Here is a 14,681-nt window from a genome sequence, read left to right on the forward strand (position 1 = left end):
GGAGATTCATAACACAAAGAGAAATGGTGGTTTAATGTATGAATTGTAATATTGCAATAATGAATGTCAGGACCTGTAATCTTCATCCACTGATATGTGATATGAGAAAGATTTTAATCAGTTAGCTCCTTGCCCCAGAATGGGATTATGAACTCTAAAAAGAGCAAAGTATTCACTTCAGTTTCTCTCTAAAGACAACTTTATGATTCCATGCAGCTCTTCAGTATCCAGATCCCTTTAACACATATTATTTAACTTTTTCTTCACAATAACCTTTTGAAGTAGATAATACACATAACAACATCCCATTTTATAACTAAACAAACAGATTCAGAGAGGGTAATTTATTTGTCCAAGGCCACATAGTTGGAAGTAATGGAATGTGACCTCAAGCTCAGATATGTCAGCTCCAACACTTGTGTCCTTTCCACTGCTGTATGGCATCCTCTTCACATTAGGGGAGACCAGCCTCTTGACAGAATTCATGCTGTCCCTAATATGATCTTCACCATGGTCTGAGAAATAAGACTGTTTATTTAGGCCATCTGTAATTTTTTGGAAGGTTGTGTAAACAAGAAGCCCTAAGGCTTTATTTGTAATTTTAAAGCCATTTGCTGTTTATCAAGCCCATCTTTCATTATAGACTGTATCAAGTGCAGACACTTTTGACTTAGGGGATCCTAAGTCCTAACCGTGGGTACCGGACACATTGCTCTAAAATTAGATGTTGATTCTAAGTATTATGGCAAATCCCCAGTCTCATTCTTTTGCTGTAGCTCACAGAAATAGTTAGCTGGGCGGAACCTAAGAGAGACACAGAATAACAGTTATTTAATGCAAAATAAACTGAGGACCAGTGAGCTAGAGCGTTTTCTCTAAGGACAATAACTAGTAACTACCAGAGTCTTTCTTTAGATCATCTGAGTCAATAATCATTCCTCTGTGAAGGCATTTAAATTATTTACCAAAGTTTTACTCTAGGCATTACTGAGGGTGGTTTGGAGCCAGAAGCTCTTCTGGATGGACTTGCTCCCTAAGCATTGGAGGTTGAAAATTGGAGCTAGTTGGGGATTAAGCCAGGTTACAGCCTCATCTTCGGCATCTGGCATGGCCTTACCTATTAAATAGTATCACCTGGAAAAACTTTGTTTTGTTTCATTTAGGAAAAGTTTCCTTCATTTTTATCAAAGTGATAGGTTGGGTCTTGAAAACTTGGCTCCCAGCCTATCATTGCTGGACACAGGAGAAAATTCACAGGCCATGATATGCAAGTGAATAGCATATGCAGGAGGTAGGCTAGACAAACCAAAGGCGGACAGTCTCAAAGTTTGGAGCAAAAGCCCCAGGGGTAAGCTGACTTTTCCTGATAATATCCTTCATATCCATGAGTTGGGGAGAAGGCTGAAACAGGGAGGAGATTGTGAAGTGTTGAAATCAGAAAGGATTTAAAACTGCACATTTTTAAGAATTAAGAGAGTAGGCTGATTACATGATCTTATCTACCTTATCTGTTCCAAACCCAGTGAAATTATAGACTGATCTTTTAACCCATAAATGTTTTGGAAAAGAACCCATTCTGAAGAATGTCTGGAGGAGTAAAAGCAGATGGGATCTGATTGGCAGAAAAAACAGAGTAGGAAGAAATTCGCTCCATACAGGCACAGAGTTGCCAGAAAGGAAATTTTGGAGAAACTTCAAGCTTAGAGTTAGTGTACAGATCAAAAATGGGCAATGATGCTATCATTAGGTTAATTTCTTAGCGTGTACCTGATGTAATGTCTGTCCCCTCAATTCTCCATGCCTCCCTTATATGGAGCTTCTGGCTTTAGAATATGCTCTAGGATGAGGTGTTGAGAATGCCTCACCAGTTAATAGGTTTCATGTAGACATAGTTCTTATATTAGAGGATGAACAGAGAAGCAGGGTACACCCTGAGGTGACGACCTTTACAATAGACAAGTAAGGAAAAAACAATAGACAACTCCCTTTAGAAGTAAAATGCAGCAGTTTTTTTTACTTCTTTAGAACTTTCCTTACTTTGGTAAACTTAGGAGTCGTTAGCTTGCCTGTTTCCATCCAACCATGCACATAAGGGGAGTTTATCAAGAGCCTCAACCCACCCATTTATAAAGAACTTATAATTAGCCCCTTCTACCCACCCTCCCACCCGCCATGGAATACAGGAAAAGAAATGTCAGAACCACAGAACTCAAGTTGAGTCCTTACATTAATGAATCTAGATCTTCACTTATATATAGGAATAGAAAATGATAATCCATCAAACACTTGAGATAAATTTAACAATACAGACAGGAGGAGGACCATATGAATAAATAGGACCAACTCAAGTAAAAACAGAGATAATTTGGGAAATAGATTATAACTTCACATAAACTTTTTTTTTAGTAATTGCAGAAATTAGGGATACTTCTAAATTCATAAACAAGACCAAGAAACTATGAAAAACAAGCAATGAGAAACCAAAAGCAATTTCTATTAATCAAACAAATAATAGTATATGCAACAAAAACAATTAAGAAAAAGGCTAAAATTTTGGATAGCTATTGCTGAAGAACAAGTTATTGATCTGAAAGTTAAATTTGAAATGTAAAGCAAGACCAGAAAGAATGAAGGCAGGAAATAATAATTTACTAAAACGATAAATGATCTCTTAACAGACTTATCTAGTCAAACTGTAATTAAGTGTGAAGGTGAATATTCATTTTTGCAGAGGCAAGACTTCATTACTCACATATGCTCTATGGAATAAAAAGGTAATTTGGAGACATGGTCCTACAACATGAAAAAGGAATGGAAGGAAGAAGGTGTGCATTACAAAGGAAAAAAAACCCCAAACAATAGAGATTAAGTATCATCCGTAAAAAGTGAAAGACGGTAGAAATAAAATGAAAAGAACTCTTCTACTAAATATTATTATCTCAAAGATTTAAGTGTCAAAGTTTTAATATACAGTATTGTATTTACTTCTCTGCATGTAAAAATGCAACAATAAATACAAGCACTTCACTATCAAAATGATAGTGATAAAACTATGATAAAATTATGGTATTAATGACAGAAACAAATTGTTATTAAAAATAAAATTAATCTACTTACATTCTTTTTGCAGAAGATACACCCAAACAAAATGGCAGATTTATATAAATACAGGGGGTTGGAACAAAAATATATCTAGTCCACAGTAACGGAAATAAAACTAATATCAATATTTAAATATTTAAAATATAGATTTCAGTTCTAATGTATTACATGAGAAAGAAATATTTTATATTGAGAAAAAATAATGAATCAGAAGGTTTTTAATCTTTATTAGCCTTTATGTTCTTGTCATCATTATATCAAGGGATGTAAAGCAAAATCTAGTCAGAGAAATAAACAAATCCATGACCTAAATGGGAGGCTGTAATATCACTGTCTTAGAAACTTAGGCATGAGGGGAATAATAAGGTAATAGTTTGTAGAAACAGTTTGAAAAACATAATTCTTGCATTCTTTATAATAGGCATGTTATGTATAACTTTGTACTGATAAACAGAAACGTAGGGGAAGGGAAAACATGGTGAACTGGAGGGGAGAAAATGCCTTTCAAAGCGTCTCTGCTTATTCTGAGACTAGTTCATGTCTAAACCCAAACTGTATAGTTCACATATGCAAAAAAAAAATAAGATGTAATAAACTGGAAGAAAGAAAAATTTAGACCAATCTCCCTTTTTAACAGAGATGCAACTTCTCTAAGCAAAATCTTGACTGATCAAATTCAATCCTGTAACAGAATTTATCACAGGAATGGGACAGTTTTTTAGACTCAACTAATTATATATTGGGATAAATAAGATAAGCAGGGTGACACAGATTCAAATGGAGAAAAATGTGTTTTCCTATACAGTAGAAATTAAAAGTATATTGGGAAAGATGTCACACACAAACACACGCACACACACCTCTGAATGGAAAAGCTATGAAACTTTAAGACTTTACAGTAAGATTAAATGAGTTCTTAATAAATGGTGAGATGGTCCATGTTTCTGAATCTGAAGACTTTGTTTTGTTAAAATATCCATATATTGTATCTATAAATCATTTGCACTTTACATTAGAATTCTAATGGATTTTATAATGGATTTAATAGAAAGTGACAAACTTATTCGAAGCTTATCTGGAAGAGTGAATATACAGGAAGAGACAGCAACTTTTGGGGAAAAAATGAGGGGGGGACTTTTGATGCTGGATGTTAAAGCCAAAATTAATTAAAACACAATGCTGATAGGGCTTGAATAAACAGGTAATTGAAGAAGTAGAGTATTAATTCCAGACCATACATGAATTTAAATAAAAAGGATGTATTACAGATCAGTGGAAAAAGTGTAGCCTATGCGGTTTATCTGATGATCCATTTGTTTAGCAATGTAGGTAAAGCTAGAGTTTCTTTACTTACCATATAAAAAATAATTCTAGAGATATTAAACAATAAACACAATTATGAGAGTGATAGAAAAGTACCAAAGAACACTTTCATATATTTTTTAACAAGAAAGACCTTCTTAAAAAAGACATAAAACTCAAAAGCTATAGAGGAAAGGTTTTACAAATGTGACCATATAAAACTAGTGACCAAAAAAACCAAAAAAAACAAAAAAACCCCCAAAACCCACCAAAAGCCCATTTCTAGTGTTAAAAAAAAAAAAAAATTCAGGGCATCTGGGTGGTTCAGTTGTTAAGTGTCTGCCTTTGGCTCAGGTCATGGTCCCAGGGTCCTGGGATCGAGCCCCACATCGGGCTCCCTGATTGGCAGGAAGCCTGCGTCTCCCTCTCCCACTACCCCTGCTTGTGTTTCCTCTCTTGCTGCGTCTCTCTCTGTCAAATAAATAAAATCTTAAAAATAAAAAAAATCTATAAACAAAGTCAAAAGGCAATTGAAAAATCTAGGCCAAATTTCTGTAAACATTTAGCAAAGGATTAATAAGCATAATATATGAGAAACACCTTTAAATTAATGAGAAAGAAAACCAATAGAAAAATTGGAAAAGGATATGAACAGCAGTTTAGACAAGAAGAAATAGAATGGCCCAAAATATTTTTTTAACTTTTTTGAAATTTTATTTTATTATGTTAATCACCATACATTACATCATTAGTTTTTGATGTAGTGTTCCATGATTCATTGTTTGCATATAACAGCCAGTGCTCCATTCAGTACATGCCTTCTGTAATACCCTTCACCAGGCTAACCCATCCCCCCACCCCCCTCCCCTCTTGAACCCTCAGTCTGTTTCTCAGAGTCCATAGTCTCTCATGGTTCATCTCCCCCTCCAATTTCCCCCCCTTCATTTTTCCCTCTCTGCTATCTTCTTCTTCTTTTTTTTTTTTTAACATATAATGTATTATTTGTTTCAGAGGTACAGGTCAGTGATTCAACAGTCGTACACAATTAACAGCCTTCACCGTAGCACATACCCTCCCCAATGTCTATCACCCAGCCACCCTATCACTCCCAACCCCCACCACTCCAGCAACCCTCAGTTTGTTTCCTGAGATGAAGAATTCCTCATATCAGTGAGATCATATGATACATCTTTCTCTGATTGACTTATTTTGCTCAGCCATAATACCCTTCAGTTCCATCCACATCATTGCAAATGGCAAGATTTCATTCCTTTTCATGGCTGCATAATATTCCAATGTATATATATACCACATCTTCTTTATCCATTCATCTGTCGATGGACAGCTTGGCTCTTTCCATAGTTTGGCTATTGCAGACATTGCTGCTATAAACATTGGGGTGCACGTACCCCTTCGGATCCCTACATTTGTATCTTTGGGGTAAATACCCAGTAGTGCAATTGCTGGGTCATAGGGTAGCTCTATTTTCAACTTTTTGAGGAACCTCCATACTGTTTTCCAGAGTGGCTGCACCAGCTTGCATTCCCACCAATAGTGTAGGAGGGTTCCCCTTTCTCCGCATCCCCACCAACATCTGTTGTTTCCTGACTTATTAATTTTAGCCATTCTGACTGGTGTGAGGTGGTATCTCATTGAGGTTTTGATTTGGATTTCCCTGATGCCGAGCAATGTTGAGCCCTTTTTCATGTGTCTGTTGGCCATTTGGATGTCTTCTTTGGAAAAGTGTCTGTTCATGTCTTCTGCCCATGTCTTCTTCATGAAGAAGAAGAAAAAAAAAAGAAGAAGAAGATAGCAGGAAGGATTGCCAAAAGAATCATTTGTTCTTTGGGTGTTTAGTTTGATAAGTTCTTTATAGATTTTGGATACTAGCACTTTATCTGATGTGTCATTTGCAAATATCTTCTCCCATTCTGTCGGTTGTCTTTTGGTTTTTTGACTGTTTCCTTTGCTGTGCAAAAGCTTTTTATCTTGATGAAATCCCAATAGTTCATTTTTGCTGTTGCTTCCCTTTGGTGATGTTTCTAGGAAGAAGTTGCTGCGGCTGAGGTTGAAAAGGTTGCTGCCTGTGTTCTCCTCAAGGATTTTGATGGATTCCTGTCTCACATATAGGTCTTTCATTCATTTTGAGTCTGTTTTTGTGTGTGGTGTAAGGAAATGGTCCAGTTTCATTTTTCTGCATATGGAGGTCCAATTTTCCCAACCCGACTTGTTGAAGAGACTGTCTTCATTGGACATTCCTTCTTGCTTTGTCAAAGATTAGTTGACCATAGAGTTGAGGGTCCATTTCTGGGCTCTCTCTTCTGTTCCATTGATCTGTATGTCTGTTTTTGTGCCAGTACCATAATACTTGATGATGACAGCTGTGTAATAGAGCTGGAAGTCCGGAATTGTGATGCCACCAGATTTGTGCTTTTCTTTTTCAACATTGCTCCGGCTGTTTGGGGTCTTTTCTGGTTCCATACAAATTTTAGGATTATTTGTTTCATTTCTTTGAAAAAAGTGGATGGTATTTTGATAGGGATTGCATTAAATGTGTAGATTACTCTAAGTAGCATTGACATCTTCACAGTATTTGTTCTTCCAATCCATGAGCATGGAACGTTTTTCCATTTCTTTGTGTCTTTCTCAATTTCTTTCATGAGTATTTTATAGTTTTCTGAGTACAGATCCTTTGCCTCTTTGGTTAGATTTATTCCTAGGTATCTTACGGTTTTCGGTGCAATTGTAAATGGGATCGACTCCTTAATTTCTCTTTCTTCTCTCTTGTTGTTGGTGTATAGGAATGCCACTGATTTCTCTGCATTCATTTTATATCCTGCCACTTTACTGAATTCCTGTATGAGTTCTAGCAGTTTTGGGGTGGAGTCTTTTGGGTTTTCCACATAACGTATCATATCATCTGCAAAGAGTGAGAGTTTGACTTCTTCTTTGCCGATTCAGATGCCTTTTATTTCTTTTTGTTGTCTGATTGCTGTGGCTAGGACTTCTAATACTATGTTGAATAGCAATGGTGATAGTGGACATCCCTGCCGCGTTCCTGACCTTAGGGGGAAAGCTCTCAGTTTTTCCCCATTGAGAATGATATTTGCTGTGGGTTTCTCATAGATGGCTTTTATGATATTGAGGTATGTACCCTCTATCCCTATACTCTGAAGAGTTTTGATCAAGAAAGGATGCTGTACTTTGTCAAATGCTTTTTCTGCATCTATTGAGAGGATCGTATGGTTCTTGTTCTTTCTTTTATTAATGTATTGTATCACATTGATTGATTTGTAGATGTTGAACCAACCTTGCAGCCCAGGGATAAATCCCACTTGGTCATGGTGAATAATCCTTTTAATATACTGTTGGATCCTATTGGCTAGTATTTTGGTGAGAATTTTTGTATCCATGTTCATCAAGGATATTGGTATGTATTTCTCCTCTTTGATGGCGTCTTTGTCTGGTTTTGGGATCAAGGTAATGGTGGCCTCATAAAAGGAGTTTGGACGTTTTCCTTCCATTTCTAATTTTTGGAACAATTTCAGAAGAATAGGTATTAATTCTTCTTTAAATGTTTGGTAGAATTCCCCTGGGAAGCCATCTGGTCCTGGGCTTTTCTTTGTTGGGAGATTTTTGATGACTGCTTCAATTTCCATAGTGGTTATAGGTCTGTTCAGGTTTTCTGTTTCTTCCTGGTTCAGTTTTGGTAGTTGATACATCTCTAGGAATGCATCCATTTCTTCCAGATTATCTAATTTGCTGGCATAGAGTTGCTCATAATATGTTCTTATAATTATTTGCATTTCTTTGGTGTTGGTTGTGATTGCTCCTCTTTCATTCATGATTTTATTTATTTGGGTCATTTCTCTTTTCTTTTTGATAAGTCTGGCCAGGGGTTTATCAGTCTTATTAATTCAAAGAACCAGCTCCTAGTTTCGTTGATCTGTTCTACTGTTCTCTGGGTTTCTATTTCATTGATTTCTGCTCTGATCTTTATAATTTCTCTTCTCCTGCTGGGTTTAGGCCTTATTTGCTGTTCTTTCTCCAGCTCCTTTAGGTGTGGGGTTAGGTAGTGTATTTGAGACCTTTCTTGTTTCTTGAGAAAGGCTTGTATTGGTATATATTTTCCTCTTAGGACTGCCTTTGCATCCCAAAGATTTTGAACAGTTGTGTTTTCATTTTCATTTGTTTCCATGAATTTTTTAAATTCTTCTTTAATTTTCTGGTTGACCCATTCATTCTTTAGTAGAATGCTCTTTAGCCTTCATGTATTTGAGTTCTTTCCAACTTTCCTCTTGGTATTGAGTTCTAGTTTCAAAGCATTGTGGTCTGAAAATATACAGGGAATGATCCCAGTCTTTTGGTACTGGTTGAGACCTGATTTTTGACCTAGGATGTGATCTATTCTGGATAATGTTCCATGGGCACTAGAGAAGGATGTATATTCTGTTGCTTTGGGATGGGATGTTCTGAATATATCTGTGAAATCCATTTGGTCCGCTGTGTCATTTAATGTCTTGTTGATCCTTGTTGATCTTTTGGTTAGATGATCTGTCCCTTTCAGTGAGGGGGGTGTTAAAGTCCCCCACTATTACTGTATTTTTGTTGATGTGTTTCTTTGCTTTTGTTATTAATTTGGCTTATATAATTGGCTGCTCCCATGTTAGGGGCCTAGATATTTACAATGTTAGATCTTCTTGTTGGATAGACCCTTTAAGTATGATATAGTGTCCTTCCTCATCTCTTACAGTCTTTGGTTTAAAATCTAATTTGTCTGATATAAGGATTGCCACCCCCAGCTTTCTTTTGGTGTCCATTAGCATGTTAAATGGTTTTCCACCCCCTCACTTTCTTTTTTTTTTTTTTTTAAGATTTTTATTTATTTGCGAGAGAGAGAATGAGAGACAGAGAGCATGAGAGGGAGGAGGGTCAGAGGGAGAAGCAGACCCCCTGCTGAGCAGGGAGCCTGACGTGGGACTCGATCCCGGGACTCCAGGATCATGACCTGAGCCGAAGGCAGTCGCCCAACCAACTGAGCCACCCAGGTGCCCAACCCCCTCACTTTCAATCTAGGGGTGTCTTTGGGTCTAAAATGAGTCTCTTGCAGACAGTGTATTGATGGGTCTTGTTTTTTTTATCCAATCTGATAGGCAGTGTCTTTTGATTGGGGGATTTAGCCCATTTACATTCAGCGTAATTATTGAAAAATATGAATTTATTGCCACTGTATTGCCTGTAAGGTGACTGTTACTGTATATTGTCTGTGTTCCTTTTTGGTCTATGTTTCTTTTAGGCTCTCTCTTTGCATAGAGGACCCCTTTCAATATTTCTTGTCGGGCTGATTTTGTGTTTGCAAATTCCTTTAGTTTTTGTTTGTCCTGGAATCTTTTTATCTCTCCTTCTATTTTCAATGACAGCCTAGCTGGATATAGTATTCTTGGCTGCATATTTTTCTCATTTAGTGCTCTGAATATATCATGCCAGTCCTTTCTGGCCTGCCAGGTCTCTGTGGATAGGTCTGTTGCCAATCTAATGTTTCTACCATTGTAGGTTACATATCTCTTCTCCCGAGCTGCTTTCAGGATTTTCTCTTTGTCTCTGAGACTCGTAAGTTTTACTATTAGATGTCAGGGTGTTGACCTATTTTTACTGATTTTGAGAGCGGTTCTCTGTGCCTCTTGGGTTTTGATTCCTGTTTCCTTCCCCAAATTAGGGAAGTTCTCTGCTATAATTTGCTCCAATATACCTTCTGCCCCTCTCTCTCTTTCTTCTTCTGGGATCCCAATTATTCTAATGTTGTTTTGTCTTATGGTATCACTTATCTCTCAAATTCTGCCCTTGTGATCCAGTAGTTGTTTATCTCTCTTTTTCTTAGCTTCTTTATTTTCCATCATTTGGTCTTCTATATCACTGCTTCTCTCTTCTGCCTCATTTATCCTAGCAGTTAGAGCCTCCATTTTTTATTGCACCTCATTAATAGCCTTTTTGATTTTGACTTGGTTAGATTTTAGTTCTTTTATTTCTCTAGAAAGGGTTTCTCTGATATCTTTCATGCTTTTTTCAAGCTCAGCTAGTACCTTTAAAATAGTCATTCTGAACTCTAGTTTGGACATCTTACTAATGTCCATATTGATTAGGTCCCTGGCAGTCAGTATTGCCTCTTGTTCTTTTCTTTTTAGGTGATTTTTTTCGGTCTTGTCATTTTGTCCAGGGGAAAATAGATGAATGAGAGAACAAAATGCTAACAGGGTAACAGGGCCTGACTGTGCCCCCGAACTGAGAGCCCAGAAAAATATACACTAAACAAATCAGAAGAGACCTGAAACTGGGGGAAAAGAAAGGGAAAGAAAGAAAAAAGAAAAAAAAAAAGAAAAAGATAAACAAAAGACAACAACAAGAATAAAAAAAACCAGATTATGATCAAATATGATCAGGCTGGTGCCTAGATCAGTGCCACATACTAGATTTTGGACATATTTTGGTCTGTTAGAAGAATGTGCCTCCTAAAATTTTAAAGAAAGAAAAACATATATGTACAAAAATAAGGGTTAATATGATGAAGGTATGGAATCTGACTGTGTAAAGATGAAAATTATAAAAGATTTTATAAAAGGAATTGGTAAGATAAGAAGTTGGTTGAAAAAAGAAAGAAGAGGATTTAAAAAAAAAAAAGGAAAAGGAGAGAATGTGATCAGGCAGAACAAAGCCATACACTAGAGATTTAGGGTATATTTTGGTCTGTTAGAAGAAAGTGTATCCCAAAATTTTAAAGAGAGAACAACTTATTTTTATATACCAAAAATAATGTTAACTACTATGAAGGGATAGAATATGACTCTAAAAATGAAAAATAAAAAAGATTTTTTTTTAAAGGGATTGATGTTGGTTGAAAAAGGGAAAAAGAAAAATTCAAAAAAAAAAGAAAAAAAAGAAAATTAAAAAAGATTAACTCTGAATGACTAACGAATCATGGGAAAAAAGCCATGAATTCTATGTGCAGTATTCCCCTAGTGCTGGAGTTCTGCCGTTCTCATTGATCGGTAAACTTGGTCTTGGCTGGCTGCTCCTGCTGATCTTCTGGGGGAGGGGCTTGTTGCCGTGGTTCCCAAATGTCTTTGCCAGAGGCGGAATTGCCCCTCCCTTGCCTGGTCCGGGCTAAGTAATCTGCTCGGGTTTGCTCTTGGGAGCTTTTGTTCCCTGCAAGCTCTCCGTACAGCTTTGGAGGATAAGAGTGAAAATGGCGGCCTCCCAATCTCTGCCCCGGAGGAGCCGAGAACTCGGTGCCTCACTCCTCAGTGAACCCTCAGAGAAAAGCAGTCAATCACTCCCATCTCCCCAGTCTCCGGCCACACTCCGTGCTCACCCAGCCTGTGATCGAGCATTTCTCTCTCTGGCACATGACCCCGTGTGGAGTCTCCAAACCTAGCAGATTCCTGCTGTGCGCTCCCAGGCTGCTCCTCCCAAGGGAGGAAGGTGAGTCTCCCCGGATCTGCCACTTGTTGGGTCCCTGCTGGAGGAGCAGTGGCCCAACTGTGCCCCTGAGCTGAGAGCCCACTCCTCGGCTCAGTCTTTGCAGCCGGCTTCCCTGGTCCAATACCTGGGAGCTCTGCTGCACTCAGTCACCCCCGGTCTTCCTGTGACCCTGAGGGTCCTGAGACCACACTGTCTCAGCGAGGGTTCTACCCCCTTCTTAGCCACTGGAACAATGTCCCTCAGCGGAGCCGACTTCTAAAATTTCTGATTTTGTGCTCTGCTGCTCTATCACTTGCTGGTATTGGCTGACGGAGGCCCCCTCCCCCGCCGTCTATCCTCCCTAATATTGCCTTGGATTCACTTCTCCGCACGTCCTACCTTCCAGAAAGTGGTTGCTTTTCTGTTCAGAGAGTTGCTGCTATTCTTTTCTTCGATCTCCTGTTGAGTTTGTAGGTGTTCAGAATGGTTTGATCCCTATCTATCTGAATTCCTGGGATCAGACGAAATTTAGGTCTCCTACTCCTCTGCCATCTTGCACCTGGCCCAAAATAATTATTAAAAGAATCTCAATCCAATGAGTAATAAAATTGTAGTTTTTAACATAGAAAGTGTAATATGTGAAATTAGCAGGAGCGTGGGAAAATAGATGTTTTCATTCTCCCTTGGTGTTAATTGGAACTGCTTTTTTTATGGGCATATTTGTGGTATCAAAATTTTGGAAGCGCATTTACTTCAACTGAGTGATTTCATTTCTAATATATATTGCATAGAGTTATTTGTTGCAGCTACATTCATGATTATGAGATAGTTATAATAATCCAAATCCATATGAACAAAGAAGGGGTTAAGTAATTATAACTCAACCATATTGGAGAAGACTATGCAAAAAACGCTTTTCACTGACAGGAAAAGATCTCCACATAATTTATATATTTTTAAGAAATAGAGGGAAGCAGCAAAGTAACATTGTAATGGTATTATTCAATTCATGTTAAAAGTCTGCTTATATGAACATGAACATGAATCTGTGTGATCATGTCTGTGTCATCTTTCCCTACTGGGTCTTCATCATATGTGTGAATGCAGAAAAAATGTCTGCACAGAGCATACCAAACACTTAATCTAATCTTAATCAAACACTGATCTACCTTTGAAGAAGTAAGTAAGAGTCCTGGTTTTCTAAAAAAGAATTTATATTATATTTTTGGTAACCTATTCTTCAAAAATGTTACAGTACATTAAAAAATACTGTTGACTACTATATTCCTAGTGTCTAAAGAGTGTGATCCATTGAGTAGGTGTACAATAGTTAAATGTTGAATGAATCAAAAAAGTTTTACAATGGTCCATAGTCCACCATAATGGTATCCCTGGTCAATATGGTTTAACATGAAAATGGTAATAAAGATCCCCTAACAGTGGAAAATATAGAATGCAGACAAAAAGTCTTTTTCACACCTGTCCTATTACCAATATTCTTATCTACAAGTAATCACTATGTTTATTTACACAGAAATGTAGATTTACTCAGTGTCCTGTTGATGCATTTTTTTTTCATTTTTTTAAACTATTGCAAACAAGTCTTTGATACTATTTTTAGATTGGAATTCTGATTATTATTAGAATATGCATAGGGTTAATTTTTATTAGATGAATTACTAGATCACATGAGTGAAGCATTTAAAATTTGATGGTTATTGCCAGACTTCTCTCTAGAAAGGTGCTCCAGTAGTATATGAAAATGCTGACTCATCAAGGTTTTGCAATTTAAAACAGACTGTTGCTATTTTAATTGGAATTTTTATAAAAATATATTGAGTAAATTATAGGGAGCTTATATCTTACAGTACTGAGCATCTCTATCCAAGTACATGATATATCTTTCTTCAATTTTTTTTTTTTTTTTAATTTTCTTTGTTTGAGAGAGCGAGAACAGGAGCGGGGTGGTGGCAGGGAAGAGAGGGCAGAGGGTGAGGGACAATCAGACTCCCCGCTGAGCAGGGAGCAAGATGCAGGGCTTGATCCCAGGACCCTGAGATCATGACCTGAGCCCGAGGCAGACCCCTTACCTACTGAGCCACCCAAGCACCCCTCTTTCTTCAATTTTTCCTCTTCATTACCCCCAGTTGATTTTTATGGGACAAGAACATTTCTTAAATATATTCCTATATGTTTATTGCTATCATAAAGGATTGTTTTTCATATATTCTAAACAAATTCTTTGCATATTTGGTGTTACTGATTTTTATATATTAATTTTGTAATTGCTTTACTAAATTCCTTTTATTTTCAGTATTGTTGATTCTCTCAGTTTTCTACATATACAATCCTACCATCATTAAACAATAATAATTTTTTCTCTTTTTTTTCTCCAGTATTTTTTTTTAAAGGTTTTATTTATTTATTTGACAGAGAGAGACACAGCGAGAGAGGGAACACAAGCAGGGGGAGTGGGAGAGGGAGAAGCAGGCTCCCCGCCGAGCAGGCAGCCCAATGCGAGGCTTGATCCCAGGACCCTGGGATCATGACCTGAGCCGAAGGCAGATGCTTAACAACTGAGCCACCCAGGTGCCCCTCCCCAATATTTTTTTTAAATCTCATTTCTTTTGCTTAATTTAATTGTCTAGGATTTTGCAAACAGGTTAAATAATGCTTGTAATAGTAAGCATTCTTGCCTTGGCTTTAACTTTTTATTCCATACACAGTACTTGAGTCAGTACAAAAGCTGTGCATGGCTTTTACATTTAAAAAAAATTAAAATGTTAAAAATCTTTTTTATGTGTGTGTTCCAAATTATATCT

Source organism: Neomonachus schauinslandi, chromosome 1, assembly GCF_002201575.2.
Source record: "Neomonachus schauinslandi chromosome 1, ASM220157v2, whole genome shotgun sequence".
NCBI lineage: Eukaryota > Metazoa > Chordata > Mammalia > Carnivora > Phocidae > Neomonachus > Neomonachus schauinslandi.